Source organism: Procambarus clarkii, chromosome 4 (genome assembly GCF_040958095.1).
Source record: "Procambarus clarkii isolate CNS0578487 chromosome 4, FALCON_Pclarkii_2.0, whole genome shotgun sequence".
Taxonomy (NCBI): Eukaryota; Metazoa; Arthropoda; class Malacostraca; order Decapoda; family Cambaridae; genus Procambarus; species Procambarus clarkii.
Window position 1 is genome coordinate 51,160,954 of NC_091153.1, and position 22,825 is coordinate 51,183,778.

Consider the following 22,825-nt stretch of genomic DNA (forward strand, 5'->3'; position numbering starts at 1 on the left):
TCCCCGACGGCAACTCGGATGGTAATCTTGGGCATAGCATTTCACCAAATCACCTCATTCTTTGGGGCACACGTGAGGAACACAAATGCGAACAAGCCTGAATGGTCCCCAGGACTATATGCGAATGAAAACTCACACCCCAGAAGTGACTCGAACCCATACTCCCAGAAGCAACGCAACTGGTAACTACAGGGCGCCTTAATCCGCCCTGACCATTAATGATGGTCAAGCGGATTAAGGCGCCCTGTAGTTACCAGTTGCGTTGCTTCTGGGAGTATGGGTTCGAGTCACTTCTGGGGTGTGAGTTTTCATTCGCATATAGTCCTGGGGACCATTCAGGCTTGTTCGCATTTGTGTTCCTCACGTGTGCCCCAAAGAATGAGGTGATTTGGTGAAATGCTATGCCCAAGATTACCATCCGAGTTGCCGTCGGGGAAGTGGCTCAAATAGCCTCGGCTATCACTTCCTTTTGACGGCCGTGATGGTCAAGCGGATTAAGGCGCCCTGTAGTTACCAGTTGCGTTGCTTCTGGGAGTATGGGTTCGAGTCACTTCTGGGGTGTGAGTTTTCATTCGTATATAGTCCTGGGGACCATTCAGGCTTGTTCGCATTTGTGTTCCTCACGTGTGCCCCAAAGAATGAGGTGATTTGGTGAAATGCTATGCCCAAGATTACCATCCGAGTTGCCGTCGGGGAAGTGGCTCAAATAGCCTCGGCTATCACTTCCTTTTGACGGCCGTGATGGTCAAGCGGATTAAGGCGCCCTGTAGTTACCAGTTGCGTTGCTTCTGGGAGTATGGGTTCGAGTCACTTCTGGGGTGTGAGTTTTCATTCATATATATATATATATATATATATATATATATGTATATATAAAAAGTTTGTGAGGGTACCACCTCTGGTGCCAATGTGGGGACCCATAGCCTCGGAGAAGAAAATAAAAAGTATTCAGAGGAGACCTTGTAGTTTCTCACTGAACACTAATATTATCTTCTCCTACCACCCCCATTCTTTTGTATGTACACATATATATTTACTTTATTTGAACTCTGTTACAGAAAAGGAGTTACATATGGGTTACAAAGATGGTTGTCATAGGTTGTCGAGTTCCTCCAGCTCCTCAGATGGCGGGCAGGAACCCTGGATGCAGTGCGCATTTCCCCTCTGTATCGCCACACTGAGGCGCTGGAAAAGAAAGCTTGCAGCTCTCGGGTCCCTTGTTGTTTCAATGAGCCTAGAACCCAGTTCCTTCAAAAAACTGGTAGCACTTTTACCCCAGGCGCCGAGCGTCTCAGAAGCAATGGGGACAAAATTGTAGTGGTGATCCAGTTCTCTATACTTACGGGATTTGGCTGCTTCCCTGTGGGTGGCAGCGCCACCTGGTTGTGCAACACTGAGGTTAATGTAGGTGTTAGCCAGGGTTGATACGCACGTGTAGTCCCATACCAACTGCTTGCCATTCTTCCAGGGATTCACTGTGATACCATCTGGGCGACCAATAAGAGCATCAGAGTTACGGGGCGTTAGGTAACGGGGCTCTCTTTCAGCTGGGCATCCAGCTGTGGTGAGGCTCCTTTTGATGATGTCGTTAACTTCACTGTGCCTCGAGTGCCATCCCCCTGTGTTTTGGCAGAGTAGGCCATGGTGACCGTACCTGTCAGCCACCACCTCGCCGCAAATACACCTATATCTGGTGTGGATTGGGGCAGCAAGGCGGAGGGCCACAGCAATTCGGAGGGCGTGTGGTGTGAGACGCGTGCCAGTTGCCGACATTGGGGTTGCTAACAGGAAATCCCCTGCATGTGGTGCTGCTACTGCTGTGAGGCGAGCAATGTCGTGTTGTGTTGTTGCAGCACCCAGGCACTCTGCAGCAACTTGGTCTACAATGGGACCATCCCAGCTGGATTGCTTGTGGGATTTTGGGGATGGTGGTTGAGGTGATTGGCCTGCACGAGAGGCCCACTCTGTGGCACAGCGTGTAAAATTGGGATCATGTACACCTGCCAGCTGATGTAAGTGGGCAGGTAGAATTTCCTTCACAAGGTCGTCGGATGCTGATAAGGAGGACAGGAAGGCTGGAACAGCGATTTGCGTTGCTGTTCGAACTCCGAGGCCCCCAAGTCTTACGGGAAGAGAGGCTTGTTTCCACTGTAGGTCATCGAGAGAGAGGTTAAGGGCTTTTTCTAGCATTGATTTCAGTAACCGGTCATACTCACTTAGTTTTTGGCTACTGTAAGATGGTGAACACCTCAGAAAGTAGGTTAACCTGGGGAGGGACAGACATCTGGTGATGAGGTAGAGTGCATCATGAGCATCAATATCCTCAATCCTCCCATCCATCCTCTTAAGGTCGGCGATTTTCTTATCAAGGACCTCATCGATGGCTTTCAACCCCAGGGGAGCTCCTAGGAGTGTGCTGTCTTCAGGTTTAGTTTTATGGATATTTGGCAGAAGACCCTCTATTCTCTCTACGATGCCCTGGTTGGAACATATTATTTCACATTTAGAAGGGTTCAGGGTGAGGCCTAAAACTGCACCTTGCTCCTGGATTTTTCTGATGTCCTCCAGGAGGGAGTCTTGGGAACCAGCTAGGGTACCATCATCCAAGAACCAGATGTTAAGCTCGCTGGACAGGACCTCTGTGACTTGTTTGATGACTAAGCAGAAAAGGAGAGGAGCGAGGGGGTCACCCTGTTGGACGCCTTCTCGCGAGTCAATTTCATGTTCGCCAAAAAGTAGCTTAAGATCCATACTGTAGCATGAATGTACAAAAGGGTAGAGGGAAGGGAAATGACTATGAACCGCACGGAGTACAGCATCCCTCCGCACCAAATTGAAGGCATTTTTGAAATCTAGCTTGATAAGGGCCTTTTCGTCTGTGATGTTGGCGATGAAGGCTCGAGCTGCATGGGCTGCCGCCTCACACCCTTGTGGAATGCCAAACCCGAGCTGTTTTGGCTTCAGCATGTTGGCCGCTGCATCACTAACTGTTCTTGCAGCTGCCTTTGCGACGAGACGCCGGAGAGAATTGCCCACAGCTATTGGCCTGATCCCTCCATCCTTTTTCTTTAGAGCACAGAGAGATGCTCCAAAAAAGATAGGTCTTATGGACGCTGGTATGTTGCCAGCTAGACATGTGTTGGTGAATCTGGTTAGTTCCATCAAGAGGTTCATGGCAATGTCACCCAGTGCAGGGTTGAGCATTTGCTTGAAGTGGTTGGGTTTTAGTCCTGTGAACCCACCTGCTGATCCTGTAGGGAAGGACATGGCTGCTTTATGGACCACAGATTCAGCCACCCAGAGAGGTTCTGCTCCGGTAGCCCCCACTTGTACAATGTCGTCCTCACGCGGAGCCCTGGGTGGGTGTTTCTCCCTTAGGGCTTGAGCTGTTGCGGCATCTCTGTCGGCAATTGAGTCCTCACTGGTGATGACTCGTATTGCGCCAATAGTGTTTCCTTCTTCTATTTTCTTGGTGACTGATGTTCTGATTTTTGATGTCTCGGATATGCCACTGTTGCTCTTCCTGCCGTGGGTGTTTCTCGCGCGAGTGGGAAGGCGCACCTGGTTGTCCTCCCTGGGAAAATCATTTATAGCTTTGATGACTGAGGCAGCTAAGGTTTTGTCTCTCCTTGCAGGGGTGGCTAGACATATGTTGCCAAACATTAGGAGGTTGTGCCATGCTTGGGTCGTTCCAGGAGAGTCGTTGACCTTTCTCAGGAGGGCAGATAATTTGGCTGCTGCATGGGGGCGGGCTGCTTTAGGGATGTGTTGCAAGGTTCTGGCCGATGTTGCTTTCATAGCTTCTAATAAATTTTCTGTGGGAATGAAGGTCTGGGAGGTGTTTTGCCTTACGGGCGGTGTGGGCTGTTGATTGGTGTTCTCCCTGGGAGGGCGCCCAGAACCCAAACACCTGGCTCCGTTGTGGTAATGAATGCGCACATTATCGTCACTCAACCGGATATAGCATACCCGGTCACACGTCTGACATCTACCTTGTCTACCCCTGTTTGATGGCTCATCTTGGCTTGGAGAAGCCTGGCTATCTGTTGGGGGCTGCGACATGGGCGGGCGCTGGGTTGGCGCTGGGCGGGCGCTGGGCGGGAAGGTGGACGGCGGGTGGAGACTGGAGGGTGGGCGGCGGTTGGAGGCTGGGGGGGTGATCAGCTGGCCGTGGCACTTACTACTCAGGTGAGTGGTAATACATATACCACCTCTATACAAAGTGTGGGTGTACACCCATTACACAATATGTGGGTATACATTGGGTGGGTGGGTAGCGTAGACACACATGGGAGCCTCCCGGCTTCTATGGGCGGGTGGCAAGGTGGCCTCGTGGGTTGGGAGGCGACGTGGTGGGGTGGGTAGGAGGGGGAAGAGCAGGTACTTCCCGGCCTGGGCGCTGGGTGGGGGCGGGGGTCAGGGCGACACTAACACTGGTATAATTTCCCCGTATATCACTGCACAATAATGAATGAATCACACACTTGTAATCTGACTCACTGCACGTGTGATGTACTCACAATATGATAGATATGTTGCGCCAATTATCGCTGACAACGTAGCTTGTTCAGCAAAACTTTCAAAAAAGAAAAACACAAAACACTGTTTGGCACACGCGTAACCCCCACCTCTCTCTCCTGTCCACACAACACCCCTCACTCACCCCCCACCTCCCCTCACTATGGGAGGCCTGCAGGGTCCATCCTGGCCCCTCACTACAGCCTCCATGACTCCACACTGCCAACCCACCTGTTTTGATAAGTTTTCACATAGATGGTACACCGTAGGCACTTCCGGCCACTCCCACGTCTGCTTGGTGTATTCACGGTGAATATGGTTGAGTCTTGGTACGGTAAGGCCAAGATGTCTCAGGGTAATGGCTGAGAAGGCAGCAGCTCCTCCGCCACACGTCCGTCCCCTAGGCCTCTCCCTATTATATATATAACCCGGGGATATAACTATTATATATATAAATTATATATATAATTATTATATATATAATTATTATATAATTATAATATATAATAATATATATTATATATATATAATATTTATATTATATATATAAATATATAAATATATATTATATATAACCCGGGCCATATATGTATATATATATATGTATATATATATGTATATATATATATATATATATATATATATATATATATATATATATATATGTATATATATATATGCGGAAAATCCACAGAGAAATATGAAATGAGGTGAACGTTTCGGCTTTGTTAAAGCCTTTGTCAACACCAGACTGACTAAGGAGAAGGGAGAAGGGGAAGATATATAGGCCGACACCTGACCACCCCATCCCAAGGGTTGGTCAGCGTGGGGTCGTATGTTCATTTTTATTCGAATCATCATAGTAAAGTTAAACAGGCAGTATTTTCAGGAATGTTTCTACGAGCTTTGAGGGTTTGCAGCCCTGAGTTTTTTGATGAAGAGATTGCTAAAATATATGAAATTGGGAAGAGTTTACAATATCCTAAGAGGTTTTTGGATTTCTCGTTTGTACAAGCCAAGCGTACGTTTTATAATCACGTCCCTAAGGCGAAACCAAAAATTATTAACTCATTGGTGGTACCTTATGCGAGTGGACTTGAAAAATTGTCTCTGATTTTTAAGAAACTTAATATAAATTTGGTGTTCACTAATAGTACAATCAAATCCAATTTAATAAAAAACTCCTGATACAGCAGGTTGTGTGTATTCGATTCCCTGCAATAATTGTGATTCTGTGTACCTTGGACAAACAGGAAAGTCCTTACAATTGCGGTTGTCACAACATGCTTATAGTATTAGAACTGCCCAAACGTCTAATGCATTGTATCTACATACGAGTTTATGCGATCACAATATTAACTGGAATGGTGCAAAAAGCATTACCAATTGTGGGGATTTCGTGGAACGGAATTTGATTGAGTCTGCTCTAATCAGTCAGTGTCCAAATCTTCTTAATGTTAGTACTGGAATGTACAAACTTGATCCATTTTTAAGTTATAATATTGCACAACAGTTTAAGAAACAACTCTGATAGAGAGGCTTACAATGTCTCATTATAATTGTATATTCATATATTGTGTGTTCATGAGGCTTTTCTTTAATCTTTTTTCCTTATTCTCTGACCGCTTAATCCTCTTTGACCATTTTAAGCTAAGCTATACCTGTTTTTGGTTAATTACACCTGACCAACCCTTGGGATGGGGTGGTCAGGTGTCGGCCAATATATCTTCCCCTTCTTCCTTCTCCTTAGTCAGTCTGGTGTTGACAAAGGCTTTAACAAAGCCGAAACGTTCACCTCATTTCATATTTCTCTGTGGATTTTCCGCATAAAATGATCAGTGTTTTGTGATCGTCAATTACATGTATATATATATATATGTATATATATATATATATATATATATATATGTATATATATATATATATGTATATATATGTATATATAACTGAAAACTCACACCCCAGAAGTGACTCGAACCCATACTCCCAGGAGCAACGCAACTGGTATGTACAAGACGCCTTAATCCACTTGACCATCACGACCGGACATAATGAGGTGATAGCCGAGGCTATATGAACCACCCCACCGCCGGCACTCGGATAGTAATCTTGGGCATAGCATTTTACCAAATCACCTCATTCTTTGGGGCACACGTGAGGAACACAAATGCGAACAAGCCTGAATGGTCCCCAGGACAATATGCAACTGAAAACTCACACCCCAGAAGTGACTCGAACCCATACTCCCAGGAGCAACGCAACTGGTATGTACAAGACGCCTTAATCCACTTGACCATCACGACCGGACATAATGAGGTGATAGCCGAGGCTATATGAACCACCCCACCGCCGGCACTCGGATAGTAATCTTGGGCATAGCATTTTACCAAATCACCTCATTCTTTGGGGCACACGTGAGGAACACAAATGCGAACAAGCCTGAATGGTCCCCAGGACAATATGCAACTGAAAACTCACACCCCAGAAGTGACTCGAACCCATACTCCCAGGAGCAACGCAACTGGTATGTACAAGACGCCTTAATCCACTTGACCATCACGACCGGACATAATGAGGTGATAGCCGAGGCTATATGAACCACCCCACCGCCGGCACTCGGATAGTGATCTTGGGCATAGCATTTTACCAAATCACCTCATTCTTTGGGGCACACGTGAGGAACACAAATGCGAACAAGCCTGAATGGTCCCCAGGACAATATGCAACTGAAAACTCACACCCCAGAAGTGACTCGAACCCATACTCCCAGGAGCAACGCAACTGGTATGTACAAGACGCCTTAATCCACTTGACCATCACGACCGGACATAATGAGGTGATAGCCGAGGCTATATGAACCACCCCACCGCCGGCACTCGGATAGTAATCTTGGGCATAGCATTTTACCAAATCACCTCATTCTTTGGGGCACACGTGAGGAACACAAATGCGAAGAAGCCTGAATGGTCCCCAGGACAATATGCAACTGAAAACTCACACCCCAGAAGTGACTCGAACCCATACTCCCAGGAGCAACGCAACTGGTATGTACAAGACACCTTAATCCACTTGACCATCACGACCGGACATAATGAGGTGATAGCCGAGGCTATATGAACCACCCCACCGCCGGCACTCGGATAGTAATCTTGGGCATAGCATTTTACCAAATCACCTCATTCTTTGGGGCACACGTGAGGAACACAGGGAGTATGGGTTCGAGTCACTTCTGGGGTTTGAGTTTTCAGTTGCATATTGTCCTGGGGACCATTCAGGCTTGTTCGCATTTGTGTTCCTCACGTGTGCCCCAAAGAATGAGGTGATTTGGTAAAATGCTATGCCCAAGATTTGGCTGCTGCATGGGGGCGGGCTGCTTTAAGGATGTGTTGCAAGGTTCTGGCCAATGTTGCTTTCATAGCTTCTAATAAATTTTCTGTGGGAATGAAGGTCTGGGAGGTGTTTTGCCTTACGGGCGGTGTGGGCTGTTGATTGGTGTTCTTCCTGGGAGGGCGCCCAGAACCCAAACACCTGGCTCCGTTGTGGTAATGAATGCGCACATTATCGTCACTCAACCGGATATAGCATACCCGGTCACACGTCTGACATCTACCTTGTCTACCCCTGTTTGATGGCTCATCTTGGCTTGGAGAAGCCTGGCTATCTGTTGGGGGCTGCGACATGGGCGGGCGCTGGGCTGGCGCTGGGCGGGCGCTGGGCGGGAAGGTGGACGGCGGGTGGAGACTGGAGGGTGGGCGGCGGTTGGAGGCTGGGGGGGTGATCAGCTGGCCGTGGCACTTACTACTCAGGTGAGTGGTAATACATATACCACCTCTATACTAAGTGTGGGTGTACACCCATTACACAATATGTGGGTATACATTGGGTGGGTGGGTAGCGTAGACACACATGGGAGCCTCCCGGCTTCTATGGGCGGGTGGCAAGGTGGCCTCGTGGGTGGGGAGGCGACGTGGTGGGGTGGGTAGGAGGGGGAAGAGCAGGTACTTCCCGGCCTGGGCGCTGGGTGGGGGCGGGGGTCAGGGCGACACTAACACTGGTATAATTTCCCCGTATATCACTGCACAATAATGAATGAATCACACACTTGTAATCTGACTCACTGCACGTGTGATGTACTCACAATATGATAGATATGTTGCGCCAATTATCGCTGACAACGTAGCTTGTTCAGCAAAACTTTCAAAAAAGAAAAACACAAAACACTGTTTGGCACACGCGTAACCCCCACCTCTCTCTCCTGTCCACACAACACCCCTCACTCACCCCCCACCTCCCCTCACTATGGGAGGCCTGCAGGGTCCATCCTGGCCCCTCACTACAGCCTCCATGACTCCACACTGCCAACCCACCTGTTTTGATAAGTTTTCACATAGATGGTACACCGTAGGCACTTCCGGCCACTCCCACGTCTGCTTGGTGTATTCACGGTGAATATGGTTGAGTCTTGGTACGGTAAGGCCAAGATGTCTCAGGGTAATGGCTGAGAAGGCAGCAGCTCCTCCGCCACACGTCCGTCCCCTAGGCCTCTCCCTATTATATATATAACCGGGGATATAACTATTATATATATAAATTATATATATAATTATTATATAATTATAATATATAATAATATATATTATATATATATAATATTTATATTATATATATAAATATATATTATATATAACCCGGGCCATATATGTATATATATATATGTATATATATATGTATATATATATATATATATATATATATATATATATATATATATATATATATATATATATATATATATATATATGTATATATATATGCGGAAAATCCACAGAGAAATATGAAATGAGGTGAACGTTTCGGCTTTGTTAAAGCCTTTGTCAACACCAGACTGACTAAGGAGAAGGGAGAAGGGGAAGATATATAGGCCGACACCTGACCACCCCATCCCAAGGGTTGGTCAGCGTGGGGTCGTATGTTCATTTTTATTCGAATCATCATAGTAAAGTTAAACAGGCAGTATTTTCAGGAATGTTTCTACGAGCTTTGAGGGTTTGCAGCCCTGAGTTTTTTGATGAAGAGATTGCTAAAATATATGAAATTGGGAAGAGTTTACAATATCCTAAGAGGTTTTTGGATTTCTCGTTTGTACAAGCCAAGCGTACGTTTTATAATCACGTCCCTAAGGCGAAACCAAAAATTATTAACTCATTGGTGGTACCTTATGCGAGTGGACTTGAAAAATTGTCTCTGATTTTTAAGAAACTTAATATAAATTTGGTGTTCACTAATAGTACAATCAAATCCAATTTAATAAAAAACTCCTGATACAGCAGGTTGTGTGTATTCGATTCCCTGCAATGATTGTGATTCTGTGTACCTTGGACAAACAGGAAAGTCCTTACAATTGCGGTTGTCACAACATGCTTATAGTATTAGAACTGCCCAAACGTCTAATGCATTGTATCTACATACGAGTTTATGCGATCACAATATTAACTGGAATGGTGCAAAAAGCATTACCAATTGTGGGGATTTCGTGGAACGGAATTTGATTGAGTCTGCTCTAATCAGTCAGTGTCCAAATCTTCTTAATGTTAGTACTGGAATGTACAAACTTGATCCATTTTTAAGTTATAATATTGCACAACAGTTTAAGAAACAACTCTGATAGAGAGGCTTACAATGTCTCATTATAATTGTATATTCATATATTGTGTGTTCATGAGGCTTTTCTTTAATCTTTTTTCCTTATTCTCTGACCGCTTAATCCTATTTGACCATTTTAAGCTAAGCTATACCTGTTTTTGGTTAATTACACCTGACCAACCCTTGGGATGGGGTGGTCAGGTGTCGGCCTATATATCTTCCCCTTCTCCCTTCTCCTTAGTCAGTCTGGTGTTGACAAAGGCTTTAACAAAGCCGAAACGTTCACCTCATTTCATATTTCTCTGTGGATTTTCCGCATAAAATGATCAGTGTTTTGTGATCGTCAATTACATGTATATATATATATATGTATATATATATATATATATATATGTATATATATATATATATATATGTATATATATATGTATATATAACTGAAAACTCACACCCCAGAAGTGACTCGAACCCATACTCCCAGGAGCAACGCAACTGGTATGTACAAGACGCCTTAATCCACTTGACCATCACGACCGGACATAATGAGGTGATAGCCGAGGCTATATGAACCACCCCACCGCCGGCACTCGGATAGTAATCTTGGGCATAGCATTTTACCAAATCACCTCATTCTTTGGGGCACACGTGAGGAACACAAATGCGAACAAGCCTGAATGGTCCCCAGGACAATATGCAACTGAAAACTCACACCCCAGAAGTGACTCGAACCCATACTCCCAGGAGCAACGCAACTGGTATGTACAAGACGCCTTAATCCACTTGACCATCACGACCGGACATAATGAGGTGATAGCCGAGGCTATATGAACCACCCCACCGCCGGCACTCGGATAGTAATCTTGGGCATAGCATTTTACCAAATCACCTCATTCTTTGGGGCACACGTGAGGAACACAAATGCGAACAAGCCTGAATGGTCCCCAGGACAATATGCAACTGAAAACTCACACCCCAGAAGTGACTCGAACCCATACTCCCAGGAGCAACGCAACTGGTATGTACAAGACGCCTTAATCCACTTGACCATCACGACCGGACATAATGAGGTGATAGCCGAGGCTATATGAACCACCCCACCGCCGGCACTCGGATAGTAATCTTGGGCATAGCATTTTACCAAATCACCTCATTCTTTGGGGCACACGTGAGGAACACAAATGCGAACAAGCCTGAATGGTCCCCAGGACAATATGCAACTGAAAACTCACACCCCAGAAGTGACTCGAACCCATACTCCCAGGAGCAACGCAACTGGTATGTACAAGACGCCTTAATCCACTTGACCATCACGACCGGACATAATGAGGTGATAGCCGAGGCTATATGAACCACCCCACCGCCGGCACTCGGATAGTAATCTTGGGCATAGCATTTTACCAAATCACCTCATTCTTTGGGGCACACGTGAGGAACACAAATGCGAACAAGCCTGAATGGTCCCCAGGACAATATGCAACTGAAAACTCACACCCCAGAAGTGACTCGAACCCATACTCCCAGGAGCAACGCAACTGATATGTACAAGACGCCTTAATCCACTTGACCATCACGACCGGACATAATGAGGTGATAGCCGAGGCTATATGAACCACCCCACCGCCGGCACTCGGATAGTAATCTTGGGCATAGCATTTTACCAAATCACCTCATTCTTTGGGGCACACGTGAGGAACACAAATGCGAACAAGCCTGAATGGTCCCCAGGACAATATGCAACTGAAAACTCACACCCCAGAAGTGACTCAACCACTGAACGCACTTCTCAGCCTACTATGCAAGGCCAAATTTGCCTAATAAGCCAAGTTTTCCTGAATTAATATATTTTCTCTAATTTTTTTCTTATGAAAAGATAAAGCTACCCATTTCATTATGTATGAGGTCATTTTTTTTTTATTGGAGTTAAAATTAACATAGATATATGACCGAACCTAACCAACCCTACCTAACCTAACCTACCCTATCTTTACAGGTTAGGTTAGGTTAGGTAGGCGAAAAAGTTAGGTTAGGTTAGGTAGGTTAGGTTGTCGAAAAACAATTAATTCATGAAAACTTGGCTTATTTGGCAAATTTGGCTTTGCATAGTAGGCTGAGAAGTGCGTTCTGGCTACTAGGTACGACATATATATATATATATATATATATATATATATATATATATATATATATATATGTCGTACCTAGTAGCCAGAACGCACTTCTCGGCCTACTATGCAAGGCCCGATTTGCCTAATAAGCCAAGTTTTCCTGAATTAATATATTTTCTCTAATTTTTTTCTTATGAAATGATAAAGCTACCCATTTCATTATGTATGATGTCCAATTTTTTTATTGGAGTTAAAATTAACGTAGATATATGACCGAACCTAACCAACCCTACCTAACCTAACCTAACCTATCTTTATAGGTTAGTTTAGGTTAGGTAGCCAAAAAAGTTAGGTTATGTTAGGTTAGGTAGGTTAGGTAGTCGAAAAACAATTAATTCATGAAAACTTGGCTTATTAGGCAAATCGGGCCTTGCATAGTAGGCTGAGAAGTGCGTTCTGGCTACTAGGTGCGACATATATATATATATATATATATATATATATATATATATATATATATATATATATATATATATATATATATATATATATATATATATATATATATATATATAATGTCGTACCTAGTAGCCGCACTTCTCAGCCTACTATGCAAGGCCCGATTTGCCTAATAAGCCAAGTTTTCCTGAATTTATATATTTTCCACCTCCATCCACGAAAAAACCCCCAGATCAACACTGGAAAGAAAACGTCGGTCACGGGGAGGTAAACACAGGAGACGCGGGAGGTTGGTTTACTGCTCCCAAGACTGTGTGGCCGCCACTACTCTGACTGGCCTCACAGTCTTAACTTTTTTATCGCACCATCCACACCCTGCCCTCACTAAACCTTCCCCCCCCCCTTCCCTTCGTCCCTTACCTTACTTACCTCTCCCTTCTCCCACGTAATAGGGTTATACCTTCACATCCCCTGCCTTCAGGGACACTGAATCACTGAGGATAGAATGGATAGAGGCAGAGTTTTATGAGGCAAGGTGACCTCCGAGCCATCTTATATCAGCTCATTCCACCCGTCATTCAGGGCCCCTCATTTCTCTCTTTCCTCATATGCCTCCAGTGTTTCCTTCATCCCTCTCCCCCGTCCCTTCCCATACGTTACCAACCCTCCATCCACTAACTTTACTTCTGTGTGTGTGTGTGTGTGTGTGTGTGTGTGTGTGTGTGTGTGTGTTTGTGTGTGTGTGTGTGTGTGTGTGTGTGTGTGTAAATGGGGGGGGGACGATTGAAAGGAACATGTACATATAAATCCCATAAACGTGATAAATCAGTGAGAAAATCCACAGGTTCCCTGATAAGGATTCGAATCTATGATGATTATGATCGGAAAGAGAGGCGTCATAGGTAACATTACTGGACGACAGAACCAGAGTGCATGAGGGGGGGGGGGGGAATTGTGTGAAACCCTGACTCGGCTCCAGTGGAAGCTTCGGGAATCCTCGAGGGTGCAGTAGTATCCCCAGGTTGCAATTCTTTTAGCCGTGTCGTGGAGTACTCGTCTAGACCATTCATCTGGGAATTCCCAGTGCATAGGTTCGAACCTTCATCACGGCTCCTGTGTATTTTCTGAGAGGAACAGGTGATGGAATAGTTGTATAGATGTAGAATATAGTGATAGCAGGCGGACTCTCCAACTTGCTGACACGATGTGTACGTGTTTGGTAGCTAAGCTGAGCTTTGTTCTCTCTTGTCAGGTGGGTGACGAGGAAGGGAATTATCAGGGGACAGTGCTAAGCTATTACGACTGTATAGCAGTGTTAGTAAGGTTCAACAGCAAGCGCTCAAGACTGTTCAACACTCTCTAAACATAAGGAGGCATAACTGGCCGATATCTCTTGCTGTACAAGAGAGAGAGAGAGAACTTGATAAACACCTCCAAAAGGACTTGATATATTGGACTTGTATCCAAGATTGACCATGTAATGTATCATTTACACAATGTATGTATGTGATGTAACTATATAACCTGAGCTTGTAAAAGCACCTTAATCACCTTCAGTGATTAAGTGCTTAATTGCACACTAGTTTCTCTGTCAGCTATCTCACCCTGTCAGAGTAAAAGAGACAAATGTATGTGAATGAATGTGTGTGTGTATATATGCATGTATATATGTATATGAACGTACATATGTGTGTGTATGTATATGTATGTGTATAAAGTACATGTGGAACCTGATCAGAATTGCATTTCACCTTTGTAAATGCACATTAATGACACTTCGAACACTTTATGTAGGGCATATTTAAATCAGTGTATCTATGTATTTACGTATGTAGGTTAGCTTAGCATTTTAAAAGTACCGAATCACCTTCTGTGGTTGATTGTTCAATAAATCCCTGAACTATATGTTTAACTGATCTCTAACCCTGTCCATGGAGGACAGAAGAAAATGTATAAATGCTGGTTAGCATTGTAAATGTGTGGCCACGTCTGTGGTAGAAAATAATAATAATAAAAAAAAACTCAAAGGATACCTTATCAACGAGCAGTTGCGTCCAACAGCCTGGTCAGAGACCGGGCCGCGGGGACGTTGATCCTCGCAACCACCACTACCACAAGGTGACCACAGAATGTGCAAGTGCTGAGCTAAATACCTCATAGCATATATGTACACACCTTCAGATACTTGCATTGGGTGGAGGGGGTTTCTGGTCAGCATTTTATCTTAGAACTTCCCCTCTCATGCCCCCCCCACCATCCCCTCCCTCCAGCCCATCTTGTCCACCCCCCCATCACCCCCACCAACAGCCTCCCCTCCCCAGACACCGGTCACACCGACCTACCAACGCTTTACTACATTTTACAGTTCAGCCAAAGCAAAAATATTTGTCTGGAGGCGAGATTCCTTTTGTACCGACTCCTGGCGGGGGATATGATGGTTGTGGGTGTGAGGGAGGAGGTCGGTTGAGGGGTAGTCGAAGCAAGAGGTCAAAGAGGCGTCGGGCCAAGGAGGCGTCGGGTCAGGGAGGCGTCTGGTCCGGGAGGCGTCTGGTCCGGGAGGCATCGGGTCGGGGAGGCGTCGAGTCGCATCGCGTCGGGTCGGTGTCGAGACGGGTCGGGTCGACGAAACTAGAGAGGGTACTTCCCACGCCAGGAACAGACCTTAGCAACATTCGCAATGAGTGCAATCTTATGAACCACAGAACCATCGAAGAGATGCCAAAGGTATTAGGGACAAGGTACCAGGCATCGGAAAAATATGCAAATTAGTATTAACTAACCATCCCCAACTTGGAGAATACGTCACAAATGCTGATGAAGTTGATCAAATAATATCCCTGCCAGGACCATCAATGTCAACACTGGCCAACAAAACTAAGGCACAATTTCTGGATGGTATTGCAAATACTGTTTGAAAGGGTGATTTTATCAGCTGAGCTCAACCAGATGATTTATTGAACGAAAACACAGATTTAAACACATTTAAGCATTCAAGTCAATCTCTCTGTAGAAATATACGTCCAGACAATACATTCTAGAGATAGCCAGTCAAAAAGAGAGAAAACTTCCCCTAGGAAGAAATACAATTTTTAGCAAAACAGTTTTGAGCGTAATCCGAGATAAGAATTCTAAGTGATAAAACATGGGTACACGGGCTGTTACAGTGAAGTCAGAAGGGACTATTACAGTGTGAGAGTAGCGAACACTGTAATGTTCGCTACTCTCACACTGTAATGAACCAGAGAGAGAGAGAGAGAGAGAGAGAGAGAGAGAGAGAGAGAGAGAGAGAGAGAGAGAGAGAGAGAGAGAGAGAGAGAGAGAGAGAGAGAGAGAGAGAGAGAGAGAGAGAGAGAGAGAGAGAGAGAGAGAGAGAGAGAGAGAGAGAGAGAGAGAGAGAGAGAGAGAGAGAGAGAGAGAGAGAGAGAGAGAGAGAGAGAGACACAGAGCCACAGAGACACAGAGACACAGAGACACAGAGACACAGAGACACAGAGAGAGAGACAGAGAGAGAGACAGAGAGAGAGACAGAAAAGAGAGACAGAGAGAGAGACAGAGAGAGAGAGAAGCAATTCATATAACAAATAGATTCAGATATTGATGCAACTAGAAGCAGGAAGGTCGTGGACCACCGCAACACACTACTGAAGGTCTGCAACACACTACTGAAGGTCTGCAACACACTACTGAAGGTCTGCAACACACTACTGAAGGTCTGCAACATACTACTGAAGGTCTGCAACACACTACTGAAGGTCTGCAACACACTACTGAAGGTCTGCAACACACTACTGAAGGTCTGCAACACACTACTGAAGGTCTGCAACACACTACTGAAGGTCTGCAACACACTACTGAAGGTCTGCAACACACTACTGAAGGTCTGCAACACACTACTGAAGGTCTGCAACACACTACTGAAGGTCTGCAACACACTACTGAAGGTCTGCAACACACTACTGAAGGTCTGCAACACACTACTGATGGTCTGCAACACACTACTGAAGACAAACAAGGTAAATATGGGTTTACTCCTGCTCTGGAAGGTACAGAAATAATATTACGAAACATCGCTGTTCCTACGAATATCAGTTGACTCTTAATTAATTCGCTTAAGAAAAGTTATTGAGATCCACAACTCCATCAGGAAGTTGGTGTGGCTTCTTATTGGCTTGGTCAACCTCCCTCCTTCACTCTAACCTCCGTCCATCACCTTCCCTACTAACCCTCCTTCCTTACCCCACATTCCCCCCCCCCCCCTCATGGTTTAACAAACGCCTACCTTCATTACTCTTTCCTCGTTGCCTTCTAATATTTCATTTTAGTTCCCTACTTGCCTTTTCCCTTTTCTTCCTACCCAGGTGCCTGCATTCCCTTGATCCTCCCTTCCGTCTTCCCTTCCTCTTACCATCCCTCTCCTTCCCTCCCTCCCTCCCTCCTTCCCAGTCCTAGCACCTCTCTCTCTCTCTCTGTCTCCCCAACTGCACTTTGAGCTAAGTTAGACAAGTTGCCCCAAGTCAGGGACCCTAAACTTGCCACTAAAAGCTCCTCTGAGCAAAGATCTCAAGAGTCCTGGAGATTTTTGTTTACCAATATGAAGACGAATGTGACTGTTGAAGGTTGAGAGGAGATGTTATATTTGTCTTTGATGCTATTGTTCCTTGTATTATCGTGGCGCGTGCTCTTGTTTCCTCCCTGGCTCTCTATGACCTATTTTGCCACCCCTCATCCATGTGGAAACTAACAGCGTTCAAGATAGCATGGCTTTGTCAAGTCTGACTGCTACCCAGCGAGGCCCCAAGATCATAACACCACAGCATTGGAGAGCATTAAATCGTATCTCCCACAATCATTTATCGAACTATGTCAAGGTCGTCCTGACGCGAATTTTGTTAGTCTTTGACGACTTGGTAAGGGCAAAATCACGGTGAGGAACAAGTCTCGTAACTCTTGTGTGAAAAATACTTAGGTAGCAGAACTCGTAAAGCGTCCAAGCTACACAGGGGGAAGTGTGGACTTTATCAAAGATGCAAGGCTTCTTTTGCCTAGTGGAGGAGAGAACGGGAGGAAGCTGGGAAGGGAGTGAGACTGGGCGGGAGAGGCAGAGAGAACGGGAGGAAGGGAGGGAGTGAGACTGGGCGGGAGAGGCAGAGAGAACGGGAGGAAGGGAGGGAGAGAGGGGCACAAGGAACATGAGGGAGGGAGAGAAGCACAGGAAACACGAGGGAGAGAACAGGAGGGAACGAGAGGGAAGGTAGAGAGACCCGGGCGGACCATCTAGCATTAAATAAGTTCAAATAGACAAGGAGCTCGCAAAAGTACACCTGTGTGACGAGTCGATAGTGGGAGTTGCTCCTGAGCTACCGTGCAGTGAGGACGTGTCGCCTGCTGCTCCGGTGGTTTGAGTCGGTTCTCACTACGTGTAGAGAGCCATGGGGAAGGCTCAGCGCAAGAGGGAATGGAAGCAGCTTTCGGACGAGGAAGGACGGGGGCCCGATGTGCAGCAGGCCCCAAAGAAAACTGCTATCGAGGCTTTACCACTTGCTTCTACCGGCAAGTCAGCGGACGTAATGGACCTAGAGAGGACAGCGTCAGTCACACACCAGCCAGTGTCAGTCAATGCTTCTCTGTCCACAACGCTGCCGCGGGACGGCAGTATGAGTCAGGAGAGGACACCACCGGTTTCACGCCAGCCAATGTCGGCCATTGTTCCTCTCTCCACAGCCCAGCCGCAGGACAGCAGTATGGGACAGGGGAGGACACCACCAGTCTCACACCAGACATCGCCAGCCTCTGCACTTCTTAGCAAATTCAAGATCATGCAGACCGACCACTTTCCTACAGCATATGGAGTAGTAACGGCGATGGAAAAAGAACAACCAGAGCTCAAACTTTCCATTACAGTCAACCTGAAGGGAGAAATAATACTGACACCTCAAGACCAACAGACTGCACATTACTTAGAGACGGTAAGAGTCCTGCAGGGGAAACCTGTGTGCTTGGTAAAGCTGGACCCTTCAGAACGACGCACACGAGTCGTGCTTTTGGGATACCCAATCGACTTTCCCCTGGATCCAGTGCTAGAACACAAGCAAGTCCTGAGTGCGGAACGTTGCCACACAAAAGTAGACAAGGCAGCGACGCGTCAGGTTCTGGTGACCGTCATGGGACATGTGCCGGAAACTTTCGGTCTTGGAAATTGGGGGACATACCGACAGAGGCCATACGTCCCGGAACCCCTACGCTGCTTCAGGTGTCAGAAATACGGCCACCATCAGTCACGCTGCACAGGACAGGAGAGGTGCGGAGTGTGCAGCCTGAGACATCCCACCAAAGACTGTATTGCCAAGCACAAGTCAAACCAGACCACAACAGCCAAATGTCCAAATTGTGGAGGCAAACATCATGCCTGGAGCACAACCTGCTCTGCATGGAAACAAAAAGTGCAGACAGCTCAGGCCAGGGTCAACACACTGACCAGCGGTACATCCACCAACACCAACGTCTAGAACACTCGTGCACAGCCACAACAGCCACCCGCTCTCACAGAGCAAAATTTCCCGAATCTGTCAATTCCGAATCAGACATTACACGAAAGTGTTGCAGAAGTCCAGCAAGTGCAAATGAGCAGGAAACACTTACTTTCGGAATCTACTCACCAGCTTTGCAGTTTTACCGAGGTCCAGCTGCAAACCATCGTGAAGATCATGGCAGAGACCATTATCAATTGCCTACAGATGACGCAGAACGCCTCACAACAACAGACTCAAGACATCACTTGTGTGATAATGGACAAGATCGTGCAGCAGACCACAGTTACACGAGAAATAGACAGTCTCCGACAGGATGGAGCACAAGAGGACAAACAACGCAACTTGGACATACTGACTACCAACGACAGTCGGCTAGTCAAAACTCCGGGACATCAACATTCACAAACGCAACTGCAAGACGCAGTGACCACCCACGATCAACAAAATCTTCCAACACAGGAGACAGACAACAACAGCCAATGCAGTCTGATCTGCAGCAACGCCAACAAAGACGTATTGAACAGCAGAGATGCGCAGGTTCCGCCAACACAAGAAACGGCCGCGAGCAATCAATGCAGTCCGACTTGCAGCAATACCAACAACAAAGTGATGGACCACAGTTCTGCACAGATTCCGACAATGCCGGGGTTGACCACGGACAATCAATGCAGTCCGACCTGCAGCACTTCCAACAACATAGCGATGGACCACAGTTATGCACAGATTCCAACAACGTCGGGGATGACCACGAACTATCAATGCAGTCCGATTTGCAGCGACACGACTTGCGAGGCGGAGAATATAGAGGTCGATTCCGAGGAGGAGTTCTAGTAGAACAAGCAACACCACCCGAACCCGTCGTCTGGCCATTACGAATTCTGCAGTGGAACATACAAGGTCTTGGAAATAAAAAACACACACTTCAGGAGGCTGCAATCAGCACGAAAGCTGATATCATCGTTTTGGAAGAAACTCTTTTCCCAGCCACGAAATCCTTCAGATTAGCTGGATATCAGCACTATGTTCTCCCGTATGAGCAGGGGAGACTAAGAGGATTAATGACCCTAGTCAGAAACACCATACCCAGCAAGAAAATAGACTCGGTTTCATGTGGGGATGGAGTAGAGGTATTAGCGGTTACAGTGAATATGGCTAATTTTGAGCTCCTCATATACAACGTCTACAAGCCCCCTAGACGTAAACTAGAAGCAGAGGCAGTGCTTGCCTTGGCCACGCAGGAAAATTTAATTATTGCTGGAGATTTTAATGCTCATCATCCAGAGTTAGGTGCAACTGGGCCAGCCAATGCAGATGGGCGCCATTTAGCTGCAGCTCTGCGAGAAGTACCTGAAATTACACTTCTCAACACTGGGGAATCCACTCACATTCTAGGAGGTTCCCTTGATCTTACATTCATCTCCACAGCACTCCAGCAACAGGCGAAGTGGGAAGTAGACCCGGTGATCACCAGTGACCACTATGCTACTGTCACGACACTCAACCTGGCCCGACCTCCTACACCTCCTGCGCAGCCTCGGTGGAATTTAGGAAAGGCCAATTGGAATGTATACCAGGAAGAACTTGAAAAATGGTATGCAACGTACACGCCACCTGAGGATTTGAACATACACGAGACCAATCTGCAGGAAGCCGTTGCAGCTGCTGCGAACAAAGCTCTTCCAATCATTATCACAGGTAACACGAAACGAAAGAACTATTGGTTCTATAGTAATGACGTTAAAGAACAGAACCACAGAGTCAATATCTTCAGAAAACATCTAAAGAGAAACCCCACACCAGAAGGAAGAACTCTGCTACGAGCGGTGATATCTGAAGCAAGGCGAGTTTCTCGAGAAGTAAAGGAGGCAAGATGGTTTGAGTGGTGTCAAACTCTAAATGAACATAGTAGTCTTGGCAAGATATGGGGTCAGATTAAAACTATATCAGGTCGACCAGCCCGGCCACAGGCATGTATTCAACCATTGCAGGAGGCTGAGAGACTTGCTCTCCAATTTGCAGAAAGAACAGCTTCATATCAGCTTCCTGCAATGGTCCGAAGGCAGCAAGAACACTTAAAACAAGAGAGGATGACAGTAATTCATGAGGGCTTAGCTATAAATGACGAATGTGACTGTCCCTTCACCGAACAGGAACTAAGCAGAGCCAAAAAGGGTGGTAAGGACACTGCACCAGGTGCTGATAACATTACATACTCAATGATCGCACATGCAGGTCCTGCTGGAGACCGAGGGATGTTGGACGTCATCAATGCGTCTTGGCAGCAAGGCAAACTACCGCCCTCTTGGAAGAAAGCAGACATCATACCGATTCCTAAGCCGAATGAACCTGGCAATTACAGACCCATTTCCTTAACATCATGCGTTAGTAAAACTGCAGAACGGATGGTCTTAAATAGGCTACTGTGGAAGACTGGAGACCTTCATAAACACATATTTGGCTTCACTAGAGGTGTAGGTACTGCCAACTGCATAGCAACATTACTAGGAACAGTTAACTCGGGTCCAGCTATAGTGGTCTTCCTTGATCTGGAAAAAGCATTTGAACTTGCAAGCCCGCCAGCAATACTACGCACCTTGGTTAAAAAAGGTGTGAGGGGGAAAATGCTAGCATGGATTCAAGATTACCTGAGTCACAGGTATGCCAGAGTAAAGTTGCAAGGACAAGTGTCGGACTACCACTTGCACGAGAATGGGACTCCACAAGGAGGAGTCCTCAGTCCTAGTCTTTTTAACATCCTTATGGAAAACCTTGTTACCATGTCCTTTACAGAAGGGGTTACATTGCTCAGCTATGCTGATGATCTAGCATTAGTCGTTACGGGTCCTTCACTTCTAAATAAAGCTCAAGGTGCTTTAGATCAAGTGACATCTGAATGCAGTGTTTTAGGGCTAAAAATATCTGCACAGAAGTCTAAGGCGATGAGACTAGGTTGCAAGGCTCCAGACAGGCACCTACGCATTCAGGACATTAACCTTCAGTGGGTTCCACAATATCGATATCTCGGAGTGTGGATTGATTTTAAGATGACATTCAATAAGCAAATTCAATATCTAAAGGAGAAAGCAAAGTCACGAATAAATATAATGAGAGCAATCACAGGGCCCCGTCTAGGAGCGGGACACAGAGTGTTGAAAATGTTTTACATACACGCCGTTCGTTCCCTGGTTGATTATGCAGCACCTGCCTTACTCACTCTTTCTCCTGGTCAGTGGGCAAACGTTGAGGTTCTTCAAAATGATGCATTGCGAGTCATAACAGGTGCTCCCAGATGGACTAAAATCCTGAACCTAAGTCTAGAGACAAAGCTAACGTCGATTGAAATAAGGGTAAAGGGGATTGCTGCGTGCATGCTGGCCAAGATATTGACTAGACCTAGAATCAGTTCACTTAAAGATTTGATCACTGGAGCACTAACTCTGGACAGAAGAGCCTCCAATAGCAACAGGTGGACCCATTGTGCGATAAACGCCATCGATACGTTCGATATGGCAAACACAGTCACTGAGAGGGGTGTCGACGACATACATGCAGACTTTGTTATACAAGCCC